This window comes from Sorex fumeus, unplaced genomic scaffold (assembly GCF_029834395.1).
Source record: "Sorex fumeus unplaced genomic scaffold, SorFum_2.1 ptg000131l, whole genome shotgun sequence".
Lineage (NCBI taxonomy): Eukaryota > Metazoa > Chordata > Mammalia > Eulipotyphla > Soricidae > Sorex > Sorex fumeus.
In genome coordinates, this window is record NW_026606188.1 from 19,653,120 (window position 1) to 19,671,167 (window position 18,048).

Consider the following 18,048-nt stretch of genomic DNA (forward strand, 5'->3'; position numbering starts at 1 on the left):
CTCCCCGCAGTCCGGAGCGACCGGGAGACCCTGAGCCTGGAGCAGGCCGCCCCCGCAGCCCCCCGGAGGCCCCGTGGGGTTGGCCTCGGGCAGTGCGCTGGGCGGGTTTCCCCCTGGGGAGAGCGGCCGCTGCTCCACAGTGACGAAGGTCTCCAACCTTTGAAAAGCAGACTCTTGAACAATGCTTTCAGGAAGTCAGGGCCAGCCTGGGGAAAATGTGAGATTCACAGGAGAAAGTCATTCCAAGTCCCCAGGAATTCTTACAAGGAACAAATAAATGTTAACGTCCTCGGTGAGTTAAGCCAACCCCACCAAATTTGAGTATTAATTTAACACCAATAAATAAAGATGTGAATCTGGAAAGAAATGGAGAAGGAAGGGTCCAGAGATAGTACCAGTGGGGAGGACGCTGCCTTAAATTCGGCCCACCCAGGTGTGTTCTCAGGCACCTTGTATGGACCCCAGAACTCCCACAGGGAGTGGTTGTTGAGCGCAGAGCCACGAGAAAGCCCTGAGCATCGCCAAGCGATGACCAAAACCGAAAAAGATAAAAGAAAAAGTTACAGAAAAGGAGAAGGAAGGGTGGGAACAGAGGAAGTAAGGGATGAAGCTCGCAACCAGTTACAGTATGGGGATAATTCTTATTCCTTCATAAGAGATACTTTGTTACAAGAATCTCATTGTTAAGGGCTAGTACCTTCACCAGTGATCTCCAGATCATGAAAACTGAAACACAGTAAACTAATTTCAAACTCATGACTGCCGCACAGGGAGTCCCCTAACACTAAAACAATTCCACATAAGCCTTTTGCAGAGAATGTTCAAGGTTGTCTCCAGGGTCCAGAATGTTAAACTTCCCTGCTCATCAGTATCCCTGACCGCTAACCTGGAGGAGGTTCTGGTTCCCTAAAGTTAGCTAAGTTTACTTTAATTATCTCTTGAATCCCAAGGTTTAAAACGAAAAGGTACTACTACAACAACAAAACGGAGAAAGCAGAAGTCTGAGTACTATAGATCTCTCCTGCCAGCTGAACTCCTTTATCTTCACATGAATAGAATGATCATTTCCCCATTCAACAATATAGCTTGCTAGATCCAGGTATTTCCCTTTGTTCCTAGAGCTGTTGATTTAGCAGCTGAATATGGCTCAACGTCCTTCCAGAGTGGGAGTGGAGTGGGGTGGGGGAGCAAACAATTTTAAGAAATGTTAACTACAATCTGTATTTTTCCTTTCCTCCAGCAGAACATTTGTGCAGGTGAAATCCCCTTGGAGTCTCATGGGTTGAAAGGGAGGACATGAAATGCACTTTACAGAGTGGGATATTGAAAGCTTAGGAACTTTCACCCAACTCAACTCAACTAGTAACTGAGGGAGCCTGACCACAAAATTGCACAACAGAAACCATCTTCCAAAACAGAAGGATAACAAAGCACATGGCCGACCTGGGTTTGATCCCTCATACCACATGTGGTTGGAGTGGTCCCTGAGTACAGAGCCAGGAGGACGCTCTGAGCACAGCTGGATGTGGCACCTTCCCACCCCCATGAAAAATGAAGAAATCATCTTCCTTCATCTAAAGTTTGGTCTGGGAGGAGCCTGGAAATACTTCAAAGGGAGAGAATGCATGTTCTTGTTCTTTGGGGGAGCCAAAAAAGAAAAGGAAAAAAAAAACCCTCTGTAGTGCTGAAGGACTCCCTGTGTTCAGGAATGACTCCCGGAAATGCTCAGGGGTCATGTGACATCAGGGATAAAATCTGAGTCTCCAGCATACAAAGCATATGCTCACGGGACTGGAGAGATATTATAGCGGGTAGGATGCTTACTTTGCATGCAGCTGATACAGGCTCAATCCCCAACACTACATATGGTCCTCTGAGTGCTGCTGGGAATGATCCCTAGACACAGAACCAGGAATAACTCCTGCCTGAGCATAGCCAGGTCTGCCCTCCCAAAAAAGGTATTTTTGTTTGTTTGTTTGTTTGTTTGTTGGGGTGATAGCTAGTGGTCTAAAGGCTTACTCCTGCTCTGCACTCTGGGGTCACTCTGGGCAGGACTTGGAGAATCATATGGATTGCTGGGGATTGAACCCAAGTCCACTGTGTGCAAGGCAATCACCCTACCTGCTGTATTTTCACTCAATCTAACCCCCCACTCTGTCCCCACCCAATAAAACCCTGAAGCATGCACGCAGCCTGTTGAGTCATCCTTCTAGTCCTGGAATGTATGTTTTGCATGTTGAAGCCCCAGGATCTAGCCCCTGTACCAATGTCTGATACCCTGGGCATTGCCAGGAGTGACCCTAAAATAAAATGATGACAATTTTGGTCTGAGCATAACACCAAGGAAGTTCAGGTTGAATAGCAATTATACTCAACATTGCTATCCTCCCAAATGCAGCAGGTTTCATATAACCTCATCTTTATTATTTTTTGTTTGTTTTGGGGTCACAACCAGCATTGCTCAGGGCTTACTCCTGGAACTGCATTCAGGAACGACTCCTGGCAATGCTCAGGGAACCATATGGGATGCCAGGGATTGAACTCAAGTCAACTGCTTGCAAGGCAAGCGCCTTATCCATTGTACTATCACTCCAGCCCTTACTATCCTCTTTAATATCTGAGAACATGGACTAAAGCCTCTCTCCCTTGGGCTAGAGAGACAGCTCAGAGTACTGAACATGTGTTCTGCAGTAGGAAGACCCATGTTCGATCCCCAGCACCAGATGGTCTCCTGAGCACAGTGGGGAGTGATACTTGATGGGAAGTAACCACAGAGTACAGCAAAGTGTTGTCCAAAACACCAACTAGTCAAAAAAAGGTTTCTTCTCCCTATTCCCACTTCCGATCAGTCTACTGTGTGTCTCATTGTAATGCAAACAAGCATTTATTTCTAGAAATATTTTTAACTGATCAAGAAACCCTCCACTACCTTATTCTGACCTATCTGCTCCCACCTCTGATGGCAAATTTCATTTCATTCTCAAGATATTTGATAATGTTATTTTCCTTTTCAGTCCTTATCACTTAATCACTTAACTTCCCGTTAGTCGTCGATTTGCTCGAGTGGGCGCCAGTAACGTCTCCATTTGTCCCTGTCGCATGCATGTGTAGCCCAATGGCATCTGTTCGCTCTGGGAACATGAAGAGCCTCAAACCGATCGTTCATGATCTTCACGAAGAAGTCTGACCATCTGGTAGGTGGGCGGCCACGCAGTCTTTTGACATCCCGTGGAATCCAGTCAGTAACAGCTCTAGTCCAGCGGTCGTCTTTAAATCTCATTACGTGACCAGCCCATCTGATTTTTGACACCTTGGCAAATGAGACAGCATCCCTGATTCTTGATCGTCGACGGATGTTGGAACTCCGGATTCTTTCTCTCATTTGAGTGAAACGTGATATTCCAAGCACAGCTCTTTCAATTCTTCTTTGGGAGACCTGAATAGCGTTCTCATCCTGTTTGCGTAGGGCCCAGGTCTCTGAGGCATATGTTAATGCAGGAAGAACAGTGGAATCAAAGAGATGTGCCCGGATCCGGAGGTTCTTCGTCCTCTTAGCTATTTCTTCGACGTTCTTGAAGGCGTTCCAAGCTGCTCTCTTCCTCCTGTGCAGCTCGGGTGCCAGGTCATTTGTCATGTTGACTTCTCGACCTAGGTACACATAGCTGTTGCATTCGGAGATGGTCGTTCCGTTGAGAGCGAATGGGGCATCAGGAACAAGTCTGTGTCTCATAAACATTGTCTTCATAAGATTCAGCTGTAGTCCTACCTTTCCACACTCACAGTCAAAGTCGGCCAGCATTTGTGCTGCTTGGCTGATGTTTGGTGTTATTAAAACAATGTCATCAGCAAAGCAGAGGTGGTGTAGTTGCCGACCATCTATCTTCACTCCCATTCCTTCCCATTCTAGTCGTCGCATGATGTTCTCGAGGGTGGCACTGAAGAGTTTCGGTGAAATGGTATCACCCTGCTGAACCCCTCTCTTGACATCAACGATCACTTCTTTGTAGAATGTTGAGATCCTGGTAGTGAATCCGCAATACAGCTCACGGAGGATCCTGATGTATTGGGCTTGAATGCCCTGATTGGCTAGGGCTTCAATGACCGCTTCCGTCTCAACAGAATCAAAGGCCTTCTTTAATCAATGAACGTTAAACAGAGCGGCATCTTGAACTCCCGAGAAACCTCAATGAGTTTGGTTATTGTGTGGATACGGTCGATGGTGCTGAATCCTTTGCGGAACCTGGCTTGCTCGCATGGTTGTCCTTCATCTAGTGTTCTGCCAATCCTATTTAGGATGACTCGAGTGAACAACTTGTAGATGACAGACAATAGGCAGATCGGGCGTTAGTTGCCAATGTCATGGATGTCTCCCTTCTTGAACAGTAGTATTTCAGTCTATTGAAAGAAAAACCATGCAACAGAAATATCACAAAGGAACTCTCCTCAGGTTGGGTCTTCCTCTAAAGTCTAACCCAAGTGCTATGGTCTAGGCATTTCTGGGTGGTGTTCAGGAATGTTTTGGGGTCGGGGAGGGTGTTCGTTTTGTGCTTCCTTCCTTCCTTCCTTCCTTCCTTCCTTCTTTCTTTCTTTCTTTCTTTCTTTCTTTCTTTCTATTCAAAGAGGAGGATGGCTCACATCTGGGGCTATTCCTCACCTCACTCTGTGCTCAGGTGTGACCCCTGGAGGTGCTCAGGAAACGACATGTGCTGCTAAGAATTAAATCAGGTTGACCACATGAAAGGCAAGCACCTTACCTCCTCTATTGTCTTATTGCCCAGTTTTCAGGAGTAATTCTTAGGGTTGAAGGTTGTTGTGATAGTGCAGTGGCAAGAGCCAGAGCTAGTGAAGGGATGGCAGCCCCTCAGTGCTTTCAACAGCGGATGGGGTCATAAAATTTCTGAGTGAGTGAGTGTGGGTGTCCCTTGGATATTCTGTCTCAGGGAGAGCACCATTAAACAAAACCTGCTGTTTCCTGCTGTGGACAGGGTGTCGTGCAAAGCTGCCAGTGGGCCAAGGTACCATGGCTCCAGTGCTATGGACGGTGACAGAATTTTAACATACCTATTTTAGGGCTCTTTGGATCCAACTCAGCACCACCTCGGAGTGTGGACCCCAGCGTTGAGGAGGCACCCCGAGTTCTCACCAGGGGGCCCTGGCGATTCACCACTTCTGGGGTGGTCCTAATGTCCTTTTTTCCCTGGACAGCCCACACTGCTCACAGTGGAAGAGAATCTCCCTGAGCATCAACTGTCTGGAGACCCAGGATGGGGCGAGTGCCCCCTGGTCAGGTCCTGCTGGACTGGTGGCTGCAGCCCACCCAGAGTGCCCAGGCCACGAATGGTAGCAGCCCTGGTTCTGGTTCCTGCCGGGGCCGCTGCTGCTGCTGTCACCACCAGGGCCCAGGGCTGCAGTGCCAGCAGCAGGTCACCTGGACCCGAGGGGTGGGTGCATCAGCAGCCTCATGGTGCCTTCAGGCTTCCCTGATACCCCAAAACTGCCACTGTGTCTCTGACCAGACCCCAACAACTCAGGATCAAGTTTCCCAAGAAATTAAATGGCCAAAAGTTAGGTGTGTGGGAACCATGCCCACAAACCACCTCTGGACCAGCCTTACAGGCACATTTATCGTCCTTGCTCCAGAGACCCATAAATGAATCTGGAAAGAGATCAAAAGCTGTAGTTAATCTTGGACCTGCACAAGGCTAAACAGACCAGGTTGGGGGGAGAGGGGAGGAGGGGTGCTGGTTAGCTCAGTGCTCACCTAGAGTTCCCGACAACCACCTGCTCCCACAATCCAAAATTTCCATCATGCCCCCAGCTGGACTCCACCATCTCTGGATGGACTTCACTGAAATGTTAATCTGCTGAAAATTCAGGTATGCGGGTTTTGTGATGGAAATCTCCAGGTTTTCTCCGGGTCAGGATGGGCTATCTCTCCCTACCTCCCTGTACTCTTGGAAGCCCCAGCAGTCATGTCCACACCCCAAAGGCGCCACCCAGTTTAAAAAAAAATAGCTACTCCAGTTGTGCCTTCCCAATAAAAAATACTGAACACCTTGAACAAACATGATGACCTCTTAGTACCTTTATTGCAAACCATAATGCACAAGGGTGGGGGGGGGAAGAGAGAGAGAGAGAGAGAGAGAGAGAGAGGGAGAGAGAGAGAAGGTGCCTTCCATATAGAGGCAGGGCAGCGGAGGTGGGTGGTAGGGGTGATGGGAGGGAAACTGGGACACTGATGATGGAAAAGGCACACTGATGGAGGGATGGGTGTTGGAACATTGTATGACTGAAATCCAATTGTGAATAGTTTTTTGTGATGGTCTATCTCATGGTGATTCAATTAAAAAATTAAAGGTTAGTGCCAGGAGTTGATTAAAGATATTTTAAAGAAGTGGAAACTGTAAAACTTTGATGAAAGATGAGTGAGCTGGAGATAAAGTACAGCTTGCCTTTCATATGGCTTACACAGGTTCAATCCTTGGTACCCCATTTTTTTCACCCAAATCCAGCAGTAGTAAGGCCTGAGCACAGCTGGATGTGGTCCAGAAACCAAAAAAAAGAGGTGGGGAGAGATGGAAAGAAGTCTTGACTGGTTTATAGTGTTAAGGAAAAGAAGGGCGGCTGAAGTGATAGTACAGTGGGTAGGGCATTTGCCTTGTATGCATAAGACCTGGGTTTAATCCCCAGTCCCCTGAGCCCTATCAGAAGTGATCCCTGAATACAGTGTTGGGAGTTAACTGCAGAGAACTCCTGGGGGTGGCCCACAATCAAACAATTCAAGGAAATTGGCTCTGGAGAGATAGTATAGTGGGTAAGGTGCTTGCTTTTGCACATGGTCAACCAGGGTTTGATCTTCAGCGTCCCAGAAAGTCCTCTGAGCCATGCCAGGAGTAATTTCTGAATGCCGAGACAGAAGTAACCACTGATCATTACCAGGTCTGGCTCAAAAACCAAACAATGACAAAAAGGAAAGGAAATGAAAGGAAGAAGAGGGGAGGGGAGGGAAGGAGAGAAGAACCAAAACAACAGCATGGTCAGAACTGGGGTGTGGATGTGTTGGCTGCTGTAGAGTTCCACCTTGGAACACAAGTGGCCAAAGAGGAAGTCCTTTTCTTAGGAACGTCTTCTTTCCTCTTCACGGGAGAGGCTTCTGAAGGGAGGCCTAAAGAGAAAACTATCCTCTCATTTTATAATGACGAATCAAAAACTCAGGGAATCAGCAACCCTGGAGGGTTCCAGGATAGGGGCAGATTCTGGTGCACTTTTTCTAACTCTCATAATAGTGCAAGGGATAATCATTATTCCCCAAAGAGAAGGTCAGCCAAGACCCGCCTCCCTAGTCTGTCTTGTTTTAATCTATCAGGTCTGTTTAACCTCCTGGCCTTGGGGTACAATGAAACCAAGTGGCCAGAAAATCAGCATTTACAGACTCAAGTGTGGGTGGCTTCCAGGAGTTTTGGACCCAGTGATGGAAAGCTGGTCTGATCGTTGCGCATAGAGTCAGCAATGCATGAGAGATATGATGCAAGTCAGTGTTTTGAGCCAAGAATGCTAGCTAGCACTTTGAGTAAGTACTTGCTGAATCTAACAAACACGCCAGTGCAATTAAGGATTAAGAAGATGAGTTGTAGCCTTCAGCAAGTGAGCATTTTCCATAGGAAGAAAACATTTTTGGAGATCAATGAGCTAGGGATCTAGAAGAACAGAAACCGTTTGGCTCAGCTTGTGCTTAAGCTAGCATGAAACAATCTTAAACACGGGTCTTTTTCTTGTGTAATTTCTTTGGTACCCCAGATTGTCAAGAGTTACCTCTTTTTTCTGCATGGAACAGACTCTTTTACTGCCCCCAAAGTTTTCCTCGCCAAGGTTGATCCCATCGTGGCAAGTCTGTTTCCGCCTCTACTAACATAACATCACCTGCTTGAAAAGCACAATTTGAAGCACAGCACTGATCATCAAACACCCGTTAACTCAATTTTCTACCCCCTTTTAAATTATCTTTTATTTATTTGTTTGCAGTGCCAGAAATCAAACCTGGGTCCTCACACAAGGCTAGTGCTCTACCACTGACCTACAGTTTGAGCCCTCTTAATTCTCTTTTAAAGCTCTTGGATGCCCTTCTGAACAACACCTTCTTCTGTTAATGATTGGTGAGGTTCTCAAGTTTTGCCTTTGGGAATTTAGAAAAGTAAGCATTTACTTGGTGCCTGTTCTGGGAACATGCGGGGTCAAGTTCACAGCATCCCTTGAACACAACTAGCAATCTCTAAAATGGAACAATCTGAGAGAACACTTTTAGTTTTACCCATGTGTTCCAAACTGACCACCAAATGAACAGCCAGGATTCAGTCTTCATTTCTAGCATTCTCCCCCCCCACCAACATCCTTCTATCCCTTCATCCCAACACAAAGTATTATTAAATGCTACATATTCTGGTATTCACCATTTATTTCTTTACAACTCATCAACCACTAGAGCTCTGCAAACAAAATCAAATGATGACAGAGAAGAAGGGATCAGACTGAAAAATATTCTTCTCTGGAGTCCCATTGGCTGCCATCCAGTATAAAAGTGGTGCAGGTTTGGCTTACAACCCAGCCTGAGCAAGCTGTAAGCAGAAAAGAGGCAGCAGGAGGTGACGCTTCTTGTTTTCAGCCAGGAGCACTAAGGAAAGAAGCTGTGCCATTGGGGTAAAAATCTCTGGCAGAAACCAGAGAGATTTGCTGGGGTTGGCCTTTGAGTGGTCCATGAAAAAACAACTGAGGATGTGTTGTGCAAGCCTGCCCCAGAGAATGGTGCTTTCTTACGGATGCCTTCACACCAAACCCAAGTATCTGGGAAGGTAATGTGCTGATTATCCTTTCAATAAGGGTGAAAGTCACCGTAAGAAGACAGTCTAAAGACCATTAAAAAATGATTTGGTTCATTATGAATGTCTGGAAGACATTTTTATAAGAGCAGCAGAAAATAACTCAAAAGCAGGTCAGGTACAAAAATAGTAACCAACTCGCTTCATTTCTAACAGCTTGGGGGTTGCTCTGGAGGGTGCCATTTTGTTGATGAATGATCTCCACATGTACACTATTACAGATGAGCCCTGGGAAAAAGTAGTTTCTTTACTTCTCTTCAATGGCGCTTTCTTCAACCCAACCCCTACCTCTAGCACTCTAACACTATTTAACAAAAACAAGAGTCACTACATGCCAAAAGAAAAAAATTCCTAGAATAATCATCTTGTCTGAGCCTAGCACTGAGCTTGGTGCTGGCATCAAAGGATGACTACAACACATGATATACCCTCAAATAGCTCACCATCTGGTATAAAGGAAAGACATGCGAAGAGATATTAGTAATGCAATGAGAGGTGCTATATCTGGGAAGGAAGCATGCTCTGCTCTGGTGAGGCTGGATCCTGAGTGGTGGATGGAGCTCATTAAGTGGATTACCGTGTGTGTGCATGTGGGGTGGGGTGGGGTCCACAGCCAAAAGAAGCAGCTTGGATACATCTTCAGGATGTAAACACAGTTAGCCTGTCAGAGGGTCAGCCTTTCGGGTGGCTGGATATGGTAAAAAAAAACTGGATTCTGAACATAATTTTAACTACATGTTAGTCTACAGCTAAGTCTCTGACCCAAGAAGGTTGGTTCAATTTGCAGAGAAGCTGCAGGCCTTGTATCCACTCTTTCTTATATTTGTTACTAAGCTGAAGTTCAAATTGACCAAGAACTTTATTGGTCTCAACTTCTCGTAGAGGCCACTTCTTGAGGCAATTGCACTGATTAAAGAGTAATGTAGCCACCTGCCCCCCAACCTCACTTATAAAGACTGTCATTGCAGAGAATAAAGACAATAAGAGTTCAGATTCATGATTTACATGGTTTCAGTTATTCAGATAATTCATGTAAAAGCAATCTCCATGTCACCAAATCTCAATTCTTCATGTTTGTTGACCACCCTCTCTCAATTGGTTGTAGACAGGTTGTCAAATGGTGGAGGTGGTATTTGTGGAAGTTTTCCTCAGAGATAATGGTGGTGGGTGTGAGCACATGGTGGTGAGGGAGGCAGGAGTGGGGAGTGATGAGAGTGGCAAGAAGCGATAGTGTTGGAAGAGATCAGAGCAATGGTACAGATGGTGAAACCAGAGAGTTAATCGAGTACTAGGGTCCCAACCAAACACTCACTCAATCAGTGTTTCACTCATCTGAAACTTTTGATTGTGTTTGATCAGAACCTTAAGTATCCTGTTGCTTTGAGGATCTACTGACTTGAGATACTTGAAGAACTAAAACATTGCCTGCAGCATGATAATTGTTTTAAAAAGTAGAAGATACATTCATTTGTGGGATATAAAGTTATATATAGTATGAGACTAATATCCAAGGCCAGAGAAAACAGGGACCAGGAGAGCTAGCAAATGGTTAGAAGGCTGCCACAAGTTGGGGGGCGGAGTTGTGCAGAGGGCTGTTAGGATAGAGAAGGGACCAGTATGGCAATGATAGTTGGAGATGATCACTCTGGACAAGAACTGAGTGTGCTGAAAGTACGTAAAAGGATATACATGATAATCTTTCAGTTTCTGTATTACAAACCATAATGCCCAAAAGAGGAGAGGGAGAGAGGAGAGAGACAGAGAGAGAGAGAGAGAGAGAGAGACAGAGAGAGAGAGAGGTACCTGCCGTGGGGGGTGGGCAAGAGGGAAACTAGGACCTTGGTGGTGGGAAACTGTTGAAGGGACAGGTGTTGGAGCATTATATTACTGAAACCCAACCATGAATGACTTTGTAACTCTGTATCTCACTGTGATTCAATTAAAAAATAAAGTAAAAAATTTAAAAGTATAAGAAACGATTTTGCTGTGGGTTCAAAGAGAGAGTTACCGGAGTTCAATCCTTGTCAACACATAGGTCCCACCCCCGCCACCAGGAGCGATTCCTGAGCACAGAGCCAGGACTAATTCCCAGGAGAACCACCAGGTATGACCCCAAATCTCATACCTGCCCCTAACAAGAAATGATCGTATCTTGATTTCAAATCCTAGAAGAAATGTGGTCTGCGTTGTCAGAGGAGAAAGGTATGAGCATAGAATCTTCTTGAATCTGACTTTCCTCATCTCCCACCAACCTCCTTTCTTCAACAAAGGGCCTGTCTTGGGATCAGCTATCAGGGAGCATAGCAAGTGCAGAGCCTGGGCAGGCAAGGTCAGTCCACGCCGGTCTAAACTGGTCTGATTATCATATCACCAAACCGCAGCTGAGGACCAGGGACGCCAACAGCGCTGCAGCAGCCCAGTCCCACAGACATTCACCGGCAGAGACAGGAACCGTGGCCTGTGCTTTAAGAGCCGAGATGCAGCACGCTCACCCTGGCAGGGAGAAACAGTCTCCATGTGCGATTCCGAACCTCGGCTTTTCCTCCTTCTCCTTTTCACTAAAAGGGAAAATACAGGCGCCATCTGTGAATGTGTCGGTTAATTGACGAGAGAGAGCTGAGTTTCTCAGCACACCAAGGGGAGCCACCTTTTAGCACCAGCAGCCCTGTTCCCGGAAGAGTCAGGCTGCAGAAGAGTCCAGACACCGCTTGCCTGTCCTGCCTCTTAATCCCATCCATTGAATCAATGTATTCCTTCCCAACTTTCATTTTTCATAATGGAAACGAACAAAAACCGTGATGTTCAAGTTGAGAATGAAGAACCAGTTACCACGTGGGTGGGGCTCCTGCAGCTGGGGTAGCATCGGCTCAAACCCTCTCACACCAGGCCATGCGTGGGGACCTCTCTCTCCACAGGGCGTGTGAGTCAGGGCCTGTGCAGGCACTCTGAATGGTGGCCAGACTGCTATACTTGGGGCTGCCATCCACTGGCTACCTTCATAAAGGAAGACTGAAAAGCTAGCTCCTCTGGCTTCCTGTGTGGATTCACAACACAGACATCTGTGTGACTTAGACACTCACTCTCCTGTGGCTTCTGGACGCTGAGTGTTTCCAGCCCCTGAGAGAATCGGGGGAGCTGGGTGCAGCCGGGCAGAAATGTTGAGGGTCTATCTCTGGCCTGGAGGCCACACCCTTCTTGGCAACTCTCTGGTGAGCCAGACACTCCTGTTGCCCGAAAGGGAGGTACCATCAAGCAGCTTGAACCAGATTTCTGTTGTGGCCTGACCTCAGATGCCCTGCATACCAAGAGGCAAGGGAAGGAAGCAGAGCCTTGCCTGCAGTTTCCAGGAGTGCTGCCTGGGTCAAGTGTATCTTCCAGTTATTGCTGAGACAAAGCAGGTACCTAGCAGGGACTTGGCAAGGGCAGGATGCGGGAAGAAACAGAAGTGTCGTACCTTGGAGAGTCTAGAGCTGGGGGCCTTGTGTTTCTCTCTGAATCTGTTGCCATGTGCCTGAGGTGTCTGCAGTAGGACACCCAAGAGTTCTGCACCAGCACTGTGATTCCTGAGCGGGGGTGGGGCGTGGGGGTGGGGAAAGAAGGGGCTGTGCACTGGGTAGACACCTTACTCCTCAGAGATTTGGATTGTGCCAGTGACACCAAGCTCAGGAAATGAGAATTCTGCACCAGAAAAAACCTACCCTCTTCTCTCTCACTGAAAACAGAGTTAGAAATTGAATCTGCATGAAATGTGTGCACTTCCTGGAAGGGAATGTCTCACCTGCTGGGCACGAATCAGGTCCCAGCCTCTGGTGTCCCTGCTACTCTCCAGAGCTTGGGGTTACAACAGAAAGAATCACTCTAAGAATGGATCTGTTTGCTTCCAAATGAACAAACATAAAGTGTTTTCCAAGACATGTAAATTAAAGGACTATCTCTTTTAAAATAGAATCTTAGGGGCCAGAGAGATACTAAAGTGAGAGGGACACTTGCCTTGCATGCTGCTGATCTGTGTTTGATCCCCAGCACTACATATGGTCTCCTGAGCCCTCTAGAAGTAATTATGAGCACAGAACCAGCCCTGAGCAAGGCTGTGTGTGGCCCAACCCCCCCCCCCCACACACACACACAAATAAATGACTAAAATTTTAGGGCTATCCATGGCACAATGTATAAGGCATTTGCCTTGTATGAGGCCAACTCAAATTCTATCCTCCACACCCTATATGGTACCACAAGCACTACCAGAAGGGGGTGCCTGAGCACGGGGCAGGAGCAAGCCCTGAGCACGACTGGGTGTACCTCCCAAATCAAAAATAAAGTCAAACAGAATTGAAAATCAAAATTTCCCATGATGCCCTGGGTAGTCATATAGGTTTATCTTAAAACTACTTCATTCTTTTCTCAAGAGAGGAGTTTCTTAATATGCATGCATACATGTGCATGTGCAGACACAGGCACACACACACACACACACACACACACACACATACACTATTGTCCAATTTGAAGGAATTAGAGAACATCACTTTCTTCTTTTCAAAATGGAGTCAAAGTAAAATTCAAATCACGTCTCTTGCTAGGTTAGAAGCCATCACCCCTTTCCCCCTCACTCCCCTTCACTGGTCCTTAATATCCTGCCTGTGTGAGGTCCCCACAAGCTGCTGAGTGGCATGGTTCTACTCCTGATCATCCAGCCTCCTCAGAATCTTCTGCTCCTCTGCCAGATGAAGGGAAGGGGGATTCTGAAAGAACGTGGAGGGTCCAATAGATGGGGCCAGGCCTGGGGTGGAGTAGGGAAGGATGAGCAGATCCCAGGAGTGAAACAGGGGCTCGGAGGCAGCCAGTACAGCTCCAGAGCCTCTCCCAACCCCAGCGGACTTGCTCTGCTGCCTTGCCCTCTGCTGTCTTTTACAGTACACACCCGGCAATGCACAGGGGCTACTCCTGGCTCTTCACTCAGGAATTACTCCTGGCGGTGCTCAGGGGATCATGTGGGATGCTAGGAATCGAACCAGGTCGGCCCTGTGCAAAGCAAACGCCCTACCCGCTGTGCTATCGCTCCAGCCCCTGCTGTCTTTTAGTTTTTTATTTAGTGTTTTAGTTTTCATGTTTGGGGCCACATCCGGTGGCTGGGGGTGGGGCTCCCTGAGGACCACCTGGTGTCGCAAGGACAGATCCAAGGGCGCCCACACTCGGCATGAGCTCCGGGCATCTGAGCCATTTCCTGGGCCCCTGACCTGGACTTAATCTGATAGAGTGGCACGTGCCTACATGTGAGGACCATTCCATCCATAGCCCTCTGTTTCCGGGCAGCTCCTCTGCAGAACTAGTATCTGACAAAGAACATGAGAACTCAGTCTTCAACAGGAAGCTTGCCACAGGGGGAGGGGCTTGGTAGGTGGGACAAGTGAGGGTTGGGGGGTTTAGGCTGGGGAGGGGGCACTGTGACAATGGTGGGGGATGTGGTCACTCGAGCAGTGGGGGAGGGGGGTCGGGGGAGGACGGAGGGGGGGAGGGGGGAAGGGGGCAGAGTGTTGTGCATAAAACACTGTCAGTAAAGTAACTACTCTAACTCATCTAACTCATGGCTAGAGGAAAAAAAGAACATTTTAAAAGGTGCCCTGTGCAGAGGCAAGCTGGGGGACAGGAGGGTAACTGGGGATGTCGTTGGACAAAAGTGGACACTAGTGATGGGATGGGTGTTAGAGCACTGTATGCCTGAAACTCACTCATGAATCTCTGTAAATCACAGTTCTTCAATTGAAAACAAAACAAAACACAACACAGCAACCCTGATTTCTCTCTGAAGGGCTCTTTTCAAACTGATCTTCAATCTAATGCCTCATGTCCGGCACTCTTGTCTCTGCACCCCTTTCTTGCCAGCTGAGCAGTGTCTTCTTAAACCTGCCCTGCCTGCCCTGTTCTGTTCTTCCTGCTGCCCTCACCCCCCTCCAGCTGAGTCTCTGTCCTCACATACAGCCGCTTCACCACCTGGCTCTTGTGAAAATCCTCTTCCTGAGACACCACCGTCTGCAGTCCTGCTCTACGGGCTGAAATCAGATGTCAGGAGAGCTGGGTGTACCGGCAGGGTGGCGGTGGTGCTGTGGGTGAGGAAGGGGAGGAAGGTGCCGCTGCTGCTGATTCTCTACTATTGAAGTGGGGCTGGGGGAACTCTGAGCCTCAGGGCCCTCAGGGAGAGGGTAAGTGTTGACTTAGTGACAAGACTCTTCACTCTCAACACAGGTCTCAGGCATTTCTTTGGTAACCTTTTCCTCTTTCTCTTTCATTTCAATCAGATCCTCCCCAGCAGTGCTCAGGTTGGCCAGGTGATTTGATCCTTGACAATGAGGTGTTGCTTAGGATGGTGGCCGGATGTGTGGTACTGAAGACGGAATCCAGGGCTTTGCACATGTAAAGTACTCCGTTTCTTTGAGCTTGCTTTTTTGATGGATTCTTAGAAGTCATTATTTTCCTTTTTAAGGCTGTTTTCTTATAAATAGCACCAGTCATTCTGACTTATGAAAACTTGGATTTTTGTAGAATTATCCTGAGGAGAACTTCTGATAATGCTCAGTTTCTTAAAAAAAATACAACAAGAAATAAGGTCAAGGAGCTGGAGAGTTAGTATAGGGGTTCAGGCATTTGTCTTTCCATGTGGCTGAGTTAAGTTTGATCTCAGCTTTATATATGAGCCCCTTACCCCATGGGGAGAAACTCCTTTGCACAGAACCAGGACTCAGTTGTACCTTAGTACCTCCAGGTATGGTCCAATTACCTCCCCACTTCTAAAAAAAAGAAAACAGTCTGTCTGGGGGTGTGGCCAGTGATAAAGTGATATCTTGTGTGCAGGAGACCTGGGTTTGACCCTCCTACTCCAGGCGTTGGGCTGGTGAATAGTGAAATTTTTTTTCTCTGAAGGTGGAAATAAGGCAGTGACAACCATAATCACCTCTTCCATACCAGAACAAAGGGGACAAATTGGCTCAGCAACTCAGCTCATGTCCTTGGGCAACAGGGGTGCTCCATCCACCTGTATGTCCATCAGTAGAAGGGCACTTCAGACTTCTTGTTTCTAGGCAACCTCACCTTCCCCAAAGAGGTCTGACATTCAGCTTGACTGAGGGGCCAGAGGTTCTTCAAGGTCTGAATTCTTACCTGCTCATTGTCCGTGCACCAGCAAGCTCGTAGCCTAAAGTTGAGCGGCTTCTACCCTTTAATTAATTATCCACCATCCACCTCTTTACTGTTCTAATTAGCACTTTTTTTAATATTAACTTTTTGGTGAGGGGGATTTGGGCCATATAGCACAGCGGTAGGGCGTTTGTTTTGCATGTGGCTGGCCCGGCTGACCAGGTTCGATTCCTCCACCCCTCTCAGAGAGCCCGGCAAGCTACCTGTGATGTATTCAATATGCCAAACACAGTATCAACAAGTCTCACAATGGAGATGTTACTGGGCCCCCTGGAGCAAATCATGAACAACAGGAGGACAGTGCTACAGTGTTACAGTGGTGGTGCTCAGGGGCTGTATGTGGTTCTGGTTGTTCTATACCTGTTCCTTGGTGATGCTCGAATGTGGTTTCAGGAATTTGGATCCAGGGCCAGATGCATGCAATGCAAGTGCCTGAGCCTGTCCTGTCTGTCAGGCCCTATATTAAATTTTCTATGTTCAAATTACTGTTCTTCTCACTGAAACCTGACTAATACAAGACCTAAATAAAGGCAGGCATCATACGTTATGTTTGAGGACTACAAGACTCAATATTGCGAAGAAGTCATTTTTCCTAACTTAAGCTATAGATTGAAAAAGCAGGTACTCCTAAATGTTTCTTTTGAGGGCAGTGGCCTATTGATCAGGTATAAAATATTCAACAGTACTGCATCATTGCTTCTGCTCATTTCTGGAAACCACATGGAAGCCCCTAGACCCGATAGTACCCCAGTGGGACCTGGATTATAATTGGATGTTGTATTCTTGTCCAAACACTTGATGTTAAAAAAATTATAGGTAAAGCCCCTCCCGTTGATCGTTGATTTGCTCGAGCGGGCCCAGTAACGTCTCCATTGGAGACTTTTGTTGTTACTGTGTTTGGCATATCGAATACTCTCGGTAGCTTGCCGGGCTCTCCTAGAGGGGCGGAGGAATCGAACTTGGGTCGGCCATGTTGGCCGCTTGTAAGGCGAACGCCCTACCCGCTGTGCTATCGCTCCAGCTGAAATTATTAATTCTCAACCTTGACTGTTAGAATTGCCAAGGAAGTTTTTTGTTATAGCACAGCAGGTAGGGCATTTGCCTTGCACGCGGCCAACCCGGCCAACTCAGGTTCGATTCCTCTGCTCCTCTCGGACAGCCCAGCAAGCTACCGAGAGTATCTCGCCCTCATGGGAAAGCCTGGCAAGCTACCCATGACGTATTCTATATGCCAAACACAGCAACAAGTGTCATAATGGAGACGTTACTGGGCCCGCTCGAGCAAATCGAGGAACAACAGGAGGACAGTGACAGTGACAGTGATCATTATTATTATTTTTAATATCAGTGTCTGGACCTTATTGGGGACAAGTTGAATCCAGATCTTTATAGGTGATTAGGTGAGCACATATCTCTCTTCCTTCCTTCCTTCCTTCCTTCCTTCCTTCCTTCCTTCCTTCCTTCCTTCCTTCCTTCCTTCCTTCCATCTTCATTTAAAACCCATTACAAAAAAGAAGAAAACAGCTATATTTGACATTTAAATTTTTTTTTTTAACTTTAAAGCAAAGCACAAGGTATATTATTTCTCCAAATTGAAACTTTGAGAGCCCATTTTGAAAACAAGTCACTTCACATGAAAATAAGATGTTGCTTCTTGCATACTTTGCTTACACTGGGTCTGAATTTGAACTAGTGCCCTCAGGGTACAATGTTCTAAGGCTGAGATTTATTAGTTAATCAGTATTTAGAAAGATTTCAGGACAAGTGAAAAATCTCTATACTGGCAACTGGTTGAGGAATCTTTGGAAAAGAATAAATAGTCCCTCTTCTTAAGAAGCATTGAAGGAGAAAAGAGTGCAATGATTCTGTATTTTCTTGTTTGGTTTTTCAGCCACACTCAGGGATGCTCAGGGGTTATTCCTGGTGCTCAGGAGACAACATGGGTTGCTGGGTCAGCCACATGCAAGACAAGTGCCTTTCCCGC